Below are 16,397 nucleotides of genomic sequence, written 5' to 3' on the forward strand. Positions count from 1 at the left end.
GTTTTTAACAAGTGGAACTAATTGTCAGGATGACTTTGTTAAGGCTTTGAACAGAAAATAATGTTGTAAAAGCCCCAGTCAGCTGTCAGTTACATCGCAATAATTCCTCTCTCAGTTACTGAAGCCTTTGAATATCGGATTTCAATCTGCGAAGTAACAACATATTTCGTTTGACTTTGATATTGTTTTCTTTTTCCTTTTTCTTAGGAATAAAATCAATTCTCATTTAAATAAACACAAAACAAACTTAATACGTAGGTTATGTATTTTTCCAGTCTATTCTACATCAATGCCAAATTTAAGCGAGATCCATTGAGACATTCTGCAGATACCATCAAACAAACATCCATGCATCTAAACTTTCGCATTTATAATATTAGTAAGATTTTGGTTTAAAAAATCGATATATTGTGTAAAATAGAAGTTTCACATCACTATTCAACAAAATAAACATCATTTTACAGTTTAACTACTTTAAAGTAAGAAACTAACCTTATCAACACAAAGAATAATCATTTTAAATTATAGTTAAAGAATCACAACGACATCTGTCACTAATTTTAGACAGTATTCTTTCGAATCATTTGGCGAGTGACGTGCTTTCGTTACAAAGTCCAGTGTCAGAATTAATAGTGAGGGGACACAAACGTCGAAATTTCGTTGCGTAACGTTACCTAGCGTTGGGTGAATACGCTGCCACATTTTCGGATTTTCTTCATAACACTAACACTAAGGATGTTCTTTAGTGCAGATTTATTATATTCAATCACTAAGGGGAGTATACTGATTCTAAGTGTGGCAGTAGTTAAATCTTAAACGCACTAACATTTAAGTAGGGTGTACAAAAAAGAGGGGTCTCAATGAAAGCGTTATTTTTATGGAGGTCACGATTAAGAAATATGTGCGTCAGTGTGTCGAATCCATAGACATAATTGATACAAATGCTTTAACATTTACACTGAATAGGGGATTGAATGCGCTGTACTTTATTAGCGTACTTTAAGGACAAAATGTTTTTTTTTTCACAATTACTTTATAGATTAACTTCTTTTGAAATATAAAACCCTTGCAATGTTGTGGAAATTATAGAACTAATTACTTTGAATTTAGAATGTTTAGTAATAAGGGGGTGAATTAAAGCGACCCCAGGACAAGATTTTTATATTATTGGTTAGGCTGTACGTATAATTTATTTTCCGAAAAAAATGTCCAAATTTTTATTATGTTACTATGAAATTGTTTTTTTTTTTAGAAAAATTACAATTTTCATTTTAAGTCTGTCTTGTAAAATGAATGAGCAATATTTTAAAAACAAAAACCGAAATTTTGTAATTAAGGTATTCCCACAAAGAAAATATTTATTGGTCGATTTAACAATAAAATGTCGACTTCCAAGCTATAAATTAATAGATGTTCGCCAGACGAACAATCAAGCCTAGAGTCGTCCAATCTTTGTCCCCTATACAATATTAAATTAATGTAATAATCAAGTTTAATTTCGCACCTGTCAGTCTGTCAGTACTTTGACAACGGGGAACGTTTCCATTTCCGAAAATATTTCGACCCCGGAGACGTCGACGAGCTTTTTGAAGTCCAAATTGATTTTGCGTTGTGTTATTAATAAGGGAATTAATTTTATGACCTACTTGTATTGTCACAACTTCCGTATACTTGAAATATTTACCTGAAATAGAAAATACACGTTAAAAAGAGTAGAAATACATTTACAATACATATCGCAAACATTTTGTGAAAAATGCAACAGTATGTCATTATTTTTCATTCATTATTCTATACCTTAAGCCTAATACTTCAAGCCTATTAAAACATTGTATAACATATATGCGGCAAGGAGAATGTTACGTATGAATGTGGAGGGGTATACTGGTAGAGGTATGTCTAGGAAGACATGGATGGTTGGCGTTTTCACGCTATCCATCCTATCATTCCATCTTTCGATGACATGATTTAGAAGGGCATGACGACGGCAGATGCATAGGTTTGGAGGAATCTGTTGCGCCGACCCTACGGAAATGAGACAAGGGAGATAATGATGTACACATGTACGTGTACATTTGACTATGACTCAAATTAAACTACATAAATCTATTTTAACTTAAGATTAAAGTATGTTATTGCAAAAGTTATGACACATTAGAATATCGTTCCATAAATTCATCAAAACTATTCATCTAGTTTAATATTTTAAGAGACATAGAGCAGGAAAATCATCTTGTGGTCCTACTGTAATATTTTTTACTCTGTAACTTATCTTTCCCCGTCAGTTTCGTATAAATCTCTTTAACGAAGAATCAAGCATATTACTAACAAGCTTGATAAAGTGAATGCGGAGTCGCGTAATACCGTAAGTTGTTGTACGAAGCGTAATTTTGTTAAATAATAATATATAATAAGTAGAAAGGAAGATGGTTCTTCCATCTTATGCGGTGTATTGGCATTTTAGTAGACTCTACTATCTTGCTAATATTATAAATGCGAATGTTTAGATGGATTTTTGTTTGAAGATATCTACAGAACGGCTGAACGTATTTCGATGAAATTTGGCATACATATAGAACATAATCTGGAAGAACATATATGCTATTATTTTTTTTTAAATCGGATCGTGCGGAATTTAAATTTATAAATTAACAAATACCAATTACAATTTGGATAGAGTAGGTACTTGTCTTTTAAATACACTGCTGTTTTTTTACTAATATTTGTATATCCATCTCCATCAATTTTTTTTTCATTTTCACACATAAACAATAAGCATATTATGCATCTGGGTGGTCGTGACCTACAAAGTTTAGCCTACATGATCGCACGTATTCTATTTAAGCCAAGTTGCAGCATAAATCTAAGACAAACAGGCTAAAGTTGTGTACACACTGGGACCTCCAACGCAGCCCGCGTACACACTTCCGGCGCTTCGCTAAGTTTAATTGTCACACTATTAGTGCAATAATGCCTTTATTATTAACACTTTCCTTCTCATTTTATTAAAAAATACAGATAAGATGATCTTTTTCTAGATAACATACAAGTTTATCGGCCAATTTTTTTTTTAAATCTTCAACTAAACCAAATCAAAAGAATTGGATTAAAATCAAGAGTTTCACGAAATAATTTAATGTAAGCTCCCTTGATGATTTAAATATTAGGTACATACGTTAGGCGTAATACATTTGTATTCCATCTTAGATATGAATTTGTACTGATGCTTAACTATATTAAGAAATACGTTATATTATAATAATATATTGGAATATCTTAATATATTAACATTTAGAATGATCTTGAAGTTGTCTAGACTTTATTTACTATGTATATTTAAAATTAAAAATTTCCAGTTGATATATGTATTTATTATAAAGATCGACATGTTTTTTGAAATGGTTTGCGTAATTAAAAGAAAGTTTACATGAACAAAAGAATATAGAGCTTTGAAATATATGAAAATATAAATATTATAATTCAAATCATTACTATTTTTAAGCTTAATATAGCCTTGAACTGATACTAAGTAATCGATGCTAGGGACAACTAGAAGCGTGTGTCCATAATCAGCCGACTATAGGACCCATTGAGGAGCTCAAAATTTACTCTAAATCAGGGGTGACTAAGCTATAGTCCACTCTGGCCCAGTAGTGGTTGATTTCACACATATCTTTAAATTTCTTCCCAGATATGTGCAAGTTGCATCACAATGTTATCCATGACTGCATGAAAGAAGTGGGTTTAGCCGTTTTTAGTTTAATGCTACACTCAGAGACGATAAATAGTTATTCAGACAGTCCCTTAATTCAAGAGAAATTTTCTATATATTGAGTGTGGTAGTAAACTAATTTAAAACTAATCTAAGGCTACATTGACGGATACTTAAGTCGGGACCGACTAGTTTTAGTCAAGTGCTTAATAAGTGGCCTAGTCACTCCTAACTAAGCATAGGCTTCGAGGTGTTGCGTGGGGACGTATAGTGAGCTGATGATGATGAATGATGCTTTAGCTTACTAACTCTATTATTGCCTTTAAATTGACTTTCATTAAAATCTCAAATATAATTGACACAAACGGCAAATGGTTTTGTTACTAAAATACGAACAATAACATTGGATAGGGATTGATATAGACATTGCCGGGACCACCGGTAAGTTCCGGCTATCCATCATTGGTACACGGTTCCTGAACGTAATCGGTAATGAAGGGGGCAGAGGGGAGTAGTGCGATCAATGAGGGGAGGCGCGGCTACGCTTGTACTACTGCGAAGTAATGTCACCGGCAAATTGTGAACTCTGTACATACAAAATGTAATAACTCGGCAATTAACGTATTATATTTCGACATTTTTATAAAATGTTAAATTTACAAATTGTCGAAAGTATATATGACTTGATCGTTTGTTTCTGACACCAAAATCTTTGTGTAAAATATTGTTATCTCTGTTTTGTCAAATATAATGAGAGGGATGACTATATTTATACAGGGATTTTCATATATTAATTCGTTCGATATGCACTTTACTTTTACGACTTTCCTAGGCAAAGTAAGAACTGGCGATGTTGACACTTTGCCGGTGTCAGTAATATCGTTTGAATTTTAAGCCTGTTGTTGTAGACCCTCGTCTTACATACAAATCCACGGGTATTTCCTAATCAGAACGTGCTATGAGAATTTGATAGCGTTCACCTGTGTAGAGTTAATAATGAGTAGAATTTCTTCGTTTAAAACTTAACTTACCGTTGGTTTCTGATAAATCCCAGTTTAAAAGATATTGTTATCTCTGTTTTGTCAAAGATAATGACAGGGATGATATGTTTTTACAACGATTTTGGTCTCGGAAACCAATGATTATCTTGGTTTAATAAGTATATATAATTAATATTTTGATGATGATTCTTCTTCTTCTTGAGGTGCCTCTCCGACTAGCGAAGGTTGGCGATTAGTTCTCCATATTTTCCTTTGATTCATCATTATCAGCTCACTATACATCCCCACCGAGGGGCTCGGAGCCTACCCCAAGTTAAGGGTGACTAGGCCATAGTCAACCACGCTGGCCAAGTGCGGGTTGGTATACTTCACACATATCTTTGAATTTCTTCTCAGATATGTGCAGCATCATGATGTTTTCCTTCACCGTAAGAACGTCGAATAAATGTACATATGTAAATGGAAAATCGAAAAACACATCGGTACATGGCGGGATTCGAACCCAGGACCTGCAGATTGCAAGTCAAGTGCTGAAACCCCTGAGCCACCGACGCTCTTATATATGATGATTATGACACATTAATACAAAATTATGAAACCCGTGTTCGCTTACGTCGTAGACATGTTTTTATAGACTAGGCAATAAAGTGTACTTACATTTTATTAAGTAATACTAATATAAAATTCAGGCAACCAGTCGGCAGAGGCTATAGCGGCCTTGAAGTGTAAATAACTTCTTATAAGTCTAATGCAACGGCAACGGGAAACCACTGCATAATTTATTCCCTAGTCATCAGTTCACCATGAAAGAAAATATGGAGAACTGATCGCCAACCTTTGCTAGTCGGAGAGGTACCTCAAGAAGAAGAAGAAGAATATAAAATTTACTTTGAAATCATACCAATGGTAAAAACAGCCATACAACTATCTTCAGTCGATTTATCTTACTAATATTATAAATGCGAAAGTTTAGATGGATGAATGGGTAAGAAGGTATCTCGAAAATGGCTCAACAAACTGAAATTTGGCATAGATGTAGTTACTGAACAAAAACATAGGCTTCTAATTATGATTTTTTAACACCGCACGGGCGAAGTCGCGTTCGACAGCTAGTTGTTAAAACATTTATACAAAATATAAAATGATCGCAACAAACTTTGTTGAACCACCGGAACATTACGGGTGAAACCATAAATAAACCGTACACCCGTTTCAGTAAGCCTCCAAAGGTCATTGGTTAAGATTTATGTAGCTTACATCCGCGTATGCCCATTTAATTATACGATCTTTGTTAGAACGGAAGATGAATTGAATACCTGCCTCTATTGTTTGATGAACTGGTCTTATTTAGCAAAGTAATCGCATTTCTTACTCGAATAAAAAAATGAATTTAATAGTAAGTCAAGTTAAAGTACACGGTATAATCTTTGTCATAAATGTTTAACTTATATCTTCGGCGTATCATACACTTGATGACATTAAGAGAGATTTAAGATTTAACTGTAACCCTTAGTAGCCTGATTTACATACGAAAGTGATTTATTTTTAATAATACTGCGATTGCTTGACAAAATAAAACAATAATGATTTTTTTTTTATTTCGTTGGAAAGAATATTATACAACAGTAAAATAGGTACAGTCAACCTATAAAAAAACTAATAGTAATGTGAACATTCGGTTTAAAAGATTGGTATCAAAATTGAAACTCTAGGCTACTAAGGGTTAAAGTAAATAATTCTGAAAATAGTTTATTTTGTTTAAATCTCTATATTTATATATAATTAATGACGCTTTGGTCTTTTAAATTATTTGGTTTAAATATTTTATCAAATTTATCATCATTTTCATTTCTTATTATTATTATTATTAATTCTAACGTTTAGACCAGGTAAACAGAACTCGCTGATTGGTATAGATGTAGAACATAATCTGGAACAACATATAGGCCATTCAAACTTTCGTGAGACATTATACTAAACTAATATATAAACACGGCTAAACACTCACGTATATACCAGTGGCGGCACCGACTAGTTTATCTTGGAAACTTCAACAACAACACCACCGACGCTTTGGTAGCAACATCGTCGACGACGCCGGCGCAACCCGCGCCCCCCGCCCCCTCAAGATGCGCCCTAAGAGCGCAGGCGCGCAGTGAGCTGAGGGCCGCGTCCGCGAAATAATACCAGTACCACTCATCCTGATGAAGGGCCCCCGATGGGCTCGAAACTAGTCGGTGCCGCCACCGGACGTATATACGTGAGTGTTTAGCCGTGTTTATATATCAGTTTAACATATAGGCCACTAATTAACGTTTTTTAATTCTAATTTTGAGTAACGGGCTAATCCTAGTTCATTTATAAATCTGTGTAACCTCAATATTCCGTTGACTTTCATTATTTACTTATTCTTCATTGATTACATTAAGCAATGATAATTCTGACACATATAACATCTTAACGACGGTGATATTTTACAAATGAGGTTTATAACGGTTTGTTTTCATTGTTGGAAAACATATTGTTGTCTCCGTCTTATTACAGCAAATACAAAAGATGATAACATGTTTTTGTACAATGTTTCCGCAATGGAAACTCACAGACGCGTGAGAAGTACTGTATTAGTGTTAATTTTAGTACAATCCAACGTTACAATGCATATTTGTAATGTCAGAGATATCGACGATTAATTTCTTAAGATCTCTTCAAAGTTTTTATTACACGAATAAATAATTACGGTATAAGAAAGATAATGAAGTAGCATTATAATATAACAATTTTATTATAGATTTATTTAATAACTAGCTGTCGCCCGCGACTCCGTCTGCGCGGAGTTAATAAAAAAACTTTATAAGTAGCGTATGTGTCTATATGTAAAATTTCATCGGGTCCATTCATCCATTCATCTAAACATTCGCATTTATGTTATTAGTAAGAGGTAAGTTTTATAAAATAATCAACTCAATGTAAGCAAATATGAAATTAAGCTGTCTTCTCAGAGTTTAAATATCCTAAGCAGTCCCTTCGAGTATTTCTTATACGTAATTTATACCGAGAGTTCTTTAGTGGTCACAAATACGTCACTGTTTACAGCAATTGCTAACAATCGTTAATTTTAAATGAAACCTTGGATTTTTGAGACCAAAATCTCTATATAAGCCACATCTATCATGATCTATATTTGACAAAATAGACAAAACAACTCGGAAACTCTTAAATAATAATAAATAAATAAACAATAAAACAAACAGTATATCTTATTGTCTATCTCCACTAACACCAGATGGGATCGTAATCAAGCGCTGGCTTATAAAACGTAAAAAATAAAAAACTTTTTAGTAGTATTTTAATATAAAATAATTCCTTTTACGACATTTACGGTAATTAGACATATAACATTAAGAGAGAAATGTGAATTTAGCGAACATAATTGAAACGAGCAATTATATTTAATCGAATTTTCTCGAATATTTGATATAATGAAAAGATTTTGATTGGACGAATCTTAAATTATATTAACATAATTATATTATAAAGACGTATCAAAGGTCTAATGGAATGTATCTAATTGCTTCGTTTTATTCCAATGACGAAGCTCTATTTTTTAAAAGGGACTAATAGATTTTTTGAGTAATTGTCGGCTATTGTAGAGATGTTATTTTAAACGTTTAACTATTGTAGATATAGATATTATAAGTGATGATTACTTTTTTATGTAGCTGTCGCCCGCGACTCTGTCCGCGCGGGATTAAATAATAGTAGCCGATTCTCAGACCTATTCAATATGTATATAAAATTTGATAAAAATCTGTCAAACCGTTTCGGAGGAGTATGGTAACTAACATTGCACGAAAATTTTATATACAAGACTAGTTGTCGACAGGGACTCCGTTAGCGCGTTGTTATAAAATCCTAAATTAGTAGCCTATGTGTTCTTCCAGACTATGTTCTACATCTATGGCAAATTTCAGCGAGATCTATAAAGCTGTTCTGGAGATACCTTTAAAGAAACATCCATCTATCCATCCAAACATTCGCATTTATATTACTAAGATTATTGTGTTAAGTAAGAAGTAAAATGTGACGACTTACTTATAGTACAGAAATTATTTATAAACTGGCTCGTATTTTACATAAGTGAGGCAACCTTTATGTAAATACAACCCCGTTCATTTATATACGGACACTGACCTCACCTGGGTCAGGAAAAAGAATATTTAATTGGAATGTTAACAGACACATAAGAAAAGTTACGAAAAAAAGAAATAAATAAAAAAAAAGAATGACGTAAATTAAAAAAATAAGTTTTTTTTTTAATCCACGCGGACGCAGTCTTCGTTGACAGTTAGAATAAATCAATCGGATCAATTCAGTTTCGATTTTTTAAACGATACTTAAATTCAGGCCATTACTCAACTATTATAAGATTATGAAAAAACGATTTTGAACTTTATCTAAATAACATTTAAGTATTCTTTTGATTACCAGTGCTTTTATTTGAGATTAGGGAGGAAGAGGCGTGTGAGAACTTTGGCTATTACTTCCAATGGGTGTTTAAATTTCGCAATAAAAGTTACTCGAAGGTTGTTCGGACGCGTATTGTCTGTTTGATATATTTCTAAAGCGGCTACGAAGCGCCGTTGACTTGAGAACTTTGAAACAATCCTATAATAAATCTTAAAACCATTGCGGCGGTAGATTAATATTCTGTTTTTGCTTTTTAATATCTTTTTAACATTTTCCCCCGACTTACCGTGGGTTTCTGAGACCAAAATCTCCGTATAAAACATACTGCATCCCTTTCAATATCTATAAAACATAGAGAGAGAGAGAGAGAGATTTATAATATGTTTTAGCTGACAAGACTATACAAATTTTGAAGTGTAAGTATTCTTTCGTGGAATGTCTAAGTGATAAAAGCTAATAAATTTTCCACTTAAATAAATTACTTAAATATCAGCTAAGCTCATTTTATTCTCCTACCTAAAATATGCTTATGAGAAAAGAAGCGCTTAAATACCCCATCCATTTAAGTACCCATACGTGCGGGGTAGAGAAGTGCGGTCGCCAATGTCACCTGGGACCCTCAGGTCCGGTACAAGTGATACTTAGTTCTACGCAAAAAGGCTCACAAATTACCTTACCCTATTAACTAAAAAGCCACGCTATGATATAGTTACCTTAAATACTGAACCAATTATATTATGCAAATTTTAAACATAAATTAAGTTATAAAATATGTTCTTTACTTTAAAACATGATGCGGCAACATAATAAAATAAGAAATGATTTATTTAACGTTATTTGTCCCATTTTTATAATTGTTTCGTACCACGTGTTTCTTTGGTGTAAACAGATGGAAGGAAGGATATTAGGAATTTCATACTTGCTGCAATACTTCATGCAAAAAAAATACAATGAGCGAGAAATCTTACTAATATAATATTATATAATGCAAAAGTTTAGATTGATGGATGGATGGATGTTTGTTAGAAGGTATCTCCGGAAATGTTCAACGGAACTTGATGAAATTTGACACAGATGTAGAAAATAGTCTGGAAGAACAAATAGGCCGTTTAAGTTTTTTTTTATTTTCGCGCTGACGGAGTCGAGGGCGAGAGCTAGTACTATAAGCGAGAAAAATATGGCGTTCCCTTAGATTCTTGAAAAACCAGGTTCAACTGTAATTCAATTTAAAATAACTAGTAAACGAGTAAACTCAACTAAATCGTCAATTCGTATAGATTCGGTAATTTATTCGTCTTACATACTCAATGCGTGTCCTACAATGAAAAAGGTAGGTTTTAGGAATAAGTTACTTTTATCAGTAAACGAGATTATGCAAAAATTTGGAGTAGTTTGGGAATGGGCCTCGTCCTCGAACTAATGTGAGTGAATTTTGTCTGTATTACTTTTGTATGTGAAATTACATTTGTAACAAAGTTATTTAAATAAATAAAAACTTTGCTCAGGTTTTCATATTACTCTAAAATATAATTTTGATTAAAAATAATGTGGTAAATAAAAAGAAAAACTATAATCTATGTATAATAAGTCCACCTAAAGCCCTTCGTACACAAACACGGCGATTTTTGTCGCTAAGCGACTAACAAAACAATTTCATATCACCGCGCATCTCTCTCCTTGCGAAAGACAGTCGCTCGCAACCAAGTCAAGATCGTCATGAGAAACATTTCGAAGATGGCGGAGCATTATACAGTTGACATGTCGTCGTTATTCTTGCATCGTCAGTATAAACGACGTCGCCGATTCAACGTTGAGAATCAGAATTTTTCGTCACTGCTGACTTTTCAGACTGGTGGTCATCAGGTGGACGGTTCACGATGCCTCACCACTCCTCCCTAGACGCTGCCTTATGTACATTGGAGTAGGCGAACGTATACAGCCGGTCTGACAGTCCATCCCACGAGAATCAGAATAGCAATAATTAAAATTACGACAATGACAGTTATAAATTACCAATTATATAAATCTAAACAACTTTGAGATGATATCAAACAAGTATTAAAACAGACAGCATCTGAGCTAACAAGATATTCGAGTGTTAAAATCACAACGCCTCCCTGTTGCTACCAACTTATAATTGTTAACTTAGATTGCCTCGAAGAGGCAAACAACCGCAACAGTAACTTCGTCGTAAGGTAATAAAGATCTGAGATAATATAAGAAAATCAGTGATTCAAAGCACACTTAGCAGTGAGTTTTCACTGCCGAAACATCTATATAAAAACATGTATACTCATCTCTTTCATTCTCTTTAAAAATTGTGATAACAACATGTTTTTGTAGGAAGTACTAAATAGCTATTTGATTCTGCGTTATCTTATATATAAAATTCTCGTATCACAATTTTCGTTCCCATACTCCGCCGAAACGGCTTGACCGATTCTCATGAAATTTTGTGAGCATATTGAGTAAGTCTAAGAATCGGCCAACATCTATTTTTAATCCCGCGTGGACGGAGGCAACAGCTAGTAGTATCTAGATGTATCGTGTTGCAAGCTAATAAGAAAGCTTATATTATTGTAAACAAACTGTTGCCCGCAACTCCATCCGCGCGGAATTAAAAAAAATCTTTATTAGTATCCCGAGTGTCCTTCTAGGCTATGTTGTACCAAACCAAATTTCAGCGAGATACATGCAGCCGTTCAGATACCTTCTAAAAAACATCTATCCATTCAAACATTCGAATTTATAATATTAGTAAGATGTTGCTCTATTATTTACATGCTAAAATTCAATTGTTTTACCTTGGAATGCAACAAAACACTCAGCAATGGATAGTTTCCATAAATAAAGGTCTAAATTTTTTTCGGATCTAGTTTTTTGCGGGGACACTTTTTAGTTTTTATAATATCAATATCGTTTATAAAAAATCACGTGCTCATCTTGGCAAAGCGTCGTGCAATAACGAGAAGTCTACTTGAGAATTCATTCCGTTCCACTACACACGTGACAGATGTGACCTCAACCACCGCTATCGCCTTGCACTTTTGTATGTGACGATATCGTATTACTCTTTGTCACGATATCAAAATAAATTCAAAAATAAACCTAATACCTATAACACGAAAGTACAAAATTAAACGTTACCGAATAAAAGCTTATAGTCATTTATCACTGCCGAACCGAGTTTCTACAAAAACGTATTCCTGACACAGAATACAATCAAAACGAACACCAAAGTTGGATTACTGTATATCTAATCTATTTCAAAAGGGGAATAAAACTCGTCTATATCTTAAACTCGACCATATCTGTCGGACATATGTTGTACAATGTGGTAGATTGTAAAATGCCGTGTCTACAAGTTTTATTCGAAATTAATTCAATTATATTTAATAATTCAAGTATAGATGAGTTTCGTAATACAATAGTAGTAATGTTTTGTAGGAGCTGATATATGTTTTTAGAGTTTAAAGGTGATCTATAGCTTTGTGAATAAAGATTTTACACAAGGGTAGAGATTACAGAACAGTAGAACAAACCAGTACTGCTTCATAACACAGAACAGGTTTGTTATTAAATTGTGCGTTCAAATATTAGCAGTTAGCTTGTCTACTATACTTCACTGTACTACCCTCGTGTGAAACTATCATAAAGCACGAACGTTTTAGACATTGGGATTAAAGTTCAATGCTAAGCATTGTCATAATATTTGTATCTGTTCATAAATATCTTTTATGATGGAATAAATTTTATTTTACGCATTACGCTAAATTGAATAGTAAAACAAGTTTTTGCATCTATACATTTAAAAAAGAATGTTTGTTTTATATAATAACAATGATAAAATCATTTTAGACATTATTAATTACAATCCTTTGGCGCGAATGACGTGCTTTCCTTACAAAGTCTAGTGTCAGAATGACTGAGAGGACATAAACGTCGATATTTTAGTAAAGCTAGCGTTGAGTCAATACACTGGCTCGTTTCCGGATTTTCTTCCTAACAATAATGAATAACTTGGAGTTACTAATAATCCTAGCCTTCTATAAAATTACGACAATTTTCAAAGGTAGAGGAAGACAGCAGGAAACATATGTGAAAGAGGATATGCGTTAGAAGGGGTTAAATTCAGATATGACGGCTGATATAGTATAGAGGAGTACATACTGTGACGAGCATCAAGGAAAAAGGACAGGATGAACATATGTACCGTTTGGAAGAAAATCAGACACTATGCCGTTGTAATGGCATAACACTAGCCTTATTATAATGTCCACGTTTATGTCCCCTCACTAATCATTTTGACACTTGACTTGGTAATGAAAGCACGTCATTCGCGCCAAATGATTCTAATTAATAATGTCTATAGTAAAAAGTCTTAAAAACTAAATAATTACAAAAAACAAAGTAACATTTACGACTAACCGAGTGAACATTGAATTATAAACGTCGGAATTCAGGATTCCTTTGAAATGCAATATTGCAAGAACGGACATACAATGTAGACGTTGCATATACCTCTTTGTTATTTTATAGTAATTAAATTAAGGAATTTAATTCATTACAGATTTAAATTATACACATTTCACCGTCTTTTGTACATGAAATGATATAAAGAGTCTGATGAGCGTGCGTTCCGGAGACCTGGTTTTAGTTTTAATTTTAGTAGTATTTACTACTAGTTAGTTAGTTACCTTTAGTTTTAGTAGTAAAGGACGGGAAGTGAAAATGGATTTTTAGAAGAGAGGATGCATGGGAAAGGAAAATATTCTATTTCTGAGCAACCCCTCCTCCGTCGATTAAAGGTAGGCAACGCATATGCAATTGCGTATGTCTATGGGCAACAGTAGCTTCGCTATTTTAGCGACCTCAGGTGGCCGCTCGCTCGTTTGCTACCTTATGATATATAAAAAAAGATACCTTCCAACAAACATCTATACAAACATTCGCATTTACAACAAGATTGATCAATGAATACAGAAATACACGACTCATTAAATTTTCACATACATTTTAATATAAATTTGAATGTCATATTAGTGTTCGTCCACACGGACCGGGGCGGTCAGCAGATTTCATGTCGTAAATAAAATTTAGCTTTAAACAAATGAAAGCGTTAGAAATACGTAAAAATATAACATATATAATGCTTTGAATTTTATTAGTAAATGCTACTATTAACAAACATTTCTAATTTTCATTCTTTTGTGCATCAAAAAATATAATTTTAAAATAGGCTCGATTTCAAACAGACAATATCAATTTTAAAAGCACTAACTTAAAATGAAAATTAAAAAATGTTATACGCCGTTATTCAACTGCATATTGTCATAGATTAAGGAATCGGCATCAAACTATATTTAGTAGTTGCGTTTAGTACCTACGACCTAAGGGAAACCATGGAAACATATTTAAACCGCTCTATGTCACTGGCTTCTTTTATGATTAAGAACGTTTAAAGTCAAATTAATTAACATATAAAATATACCTGTGCTACCAATTTTAGGAAGTCCATGACTGTTAAATGAAACAAACTTGTTCGGACGCCAATTTCCAGGCGAATACTGTTACCAATTCTGATTAAAGTTATTCAAGCGTCAATTCTGAATGAAGTGACGTGTCTGCGCTGTCAAATTCATACTCTATGACAGCTGGCCACCAAACTATCGCCGGTTCGTTATGAAGCAGATTAATATTTCGTCGCGGTAAATACGTTATGCGCTGGACACTGGCTGGAAGTTGCAGGCAAATTGTCGAAGTTGCCAGCCCTGGGGGATGACGTCTTTCAGGGTTGACACTCTCTACGAAATTCGTAGACATTCAGAAGAATTTAGGTAGATACAAAGAGGTAATTATTAGTATTTTAATTGTAATCAATACAATTAGAAACATACAAAGTAAAATTGTCAGACTTAAAGAATATTTCACCCAACAAACTTATATTTTAACTTGATTTACGTAAACTTTCTTTACCGGTTTAAACTGGTAATTGAAAAAAACAAATATGCGATATTGTATATAAAAACCTACAGTATGTATTTATTTATGAAACATGACACGCAACAGCACTCCAGTCGGAATCCAATATAATATATTAAGATAACATTACGAACAAGCTAATAAATTTGACTCGAGATAAAAAGAGACTTTATTTTGTACAACCCTATTCTCAAGGGATTATTCAAATATTTCGCTGAGAAAGACATTTCAGCTTAACTTTAGAAATAGTATTTACAAGATATTAATAACGATAGAGAAATAAATTATTTTTTAAAACAATACTAATAGATTTTTAACAACGAATTTATGGCACTGGCTATCGCCTACGACGCCGTCCGCGCGGAATTAAAAAAAAACACTTACAAATTAGTAGCCTATGTAAGAACACATGTTCTTCTAGTAGTCTTCTTAGTAGACTATGTTCTACACCTATGACAAATTTCAGCAAAAACTAAACAGCTGTTTTGGAAATACAAACATCTAAACTTGCGCATTTATAATATCAGTAATATGTACGCAAAACTAACTTCGGACCAGAAATATCTATCTCATTGTTGTCATAATTGTAAACTAGAGTTTAACTGTACAACTTAACTGTCATTTATTTAAAAACAAATCAATTTCACGTCGATTCCATCTGTATTACAAGTAAACGTGTGTTCTACAAAATGATAGGGACCGTATTTAATTAAATCAAACATTATAACAGTAAAGTGAACGCTTCGCAAAATACAATACTAGGGTTGTCCTGACATGGCTACATATGTTATCATTTTCAAAACAATCATACGAAATTGCAGGTTACAAGCACCATGAATTGCATCTGCGCTCTTGTGAAAGCGACATCTTGTGGTAATTACTACAACTTTTACCTTAATAACGAAAGTTCTGGACTATCTTAGATTAATTTGAAATTTATATTTTGGATGCCAACTATTAATACATTAAAGAAGCGATTTTCCAGAACTTTGTCAGCGAAGAATAATAAAATAGCCTAAGTTACGAAATCACACAAACCCTGACGAAAAATCTCATCAAAATCGGTCCAATCGATACTCAGACAGAAATTTAAAAAACTATATTTTAGTAATATCCACGCAAATGAATAATGTTCGCGAAATATGTTTTTTTTTTTAATGGAATTCTAAATAATTTCTACAAATAAACTAGTATTGTTAAATGAAGGTGGGTTTCCATTGTCTTAACATTTGTTT

General features: G+C 33.1%; 1 protein-coding gene across 4 annotated transcripts in view; it reads right to left on the reverse strand.

The window, feature by feature from the left end:
• The window catches only part of Cirl (Calcium-independent receptor for alpha-latrotoxin), a 275,946-nt gene that overhangs the window by 148,115 nt on the left and 111,434 nt on the right, over positions 1 to 16,397 (reverse strand). The gene's annotated exons all lie outside the window — the stretch shown is intronic.

Source organism: Papilio xuthus, unplaced genomic scaffold (assembly GCF_000836235.2).
Source record: "Papilio xuthus unplaced genomic scaffold, Pxut_1.1 DF826159.1, whole genome shotgun sequence".
Taxonomy (NCBI): Eukaryota; Metazoa; Arthropoda; class Insecta; order Lepidoptera; family Papilionidae; genus Papilio; species Papilio xuthus.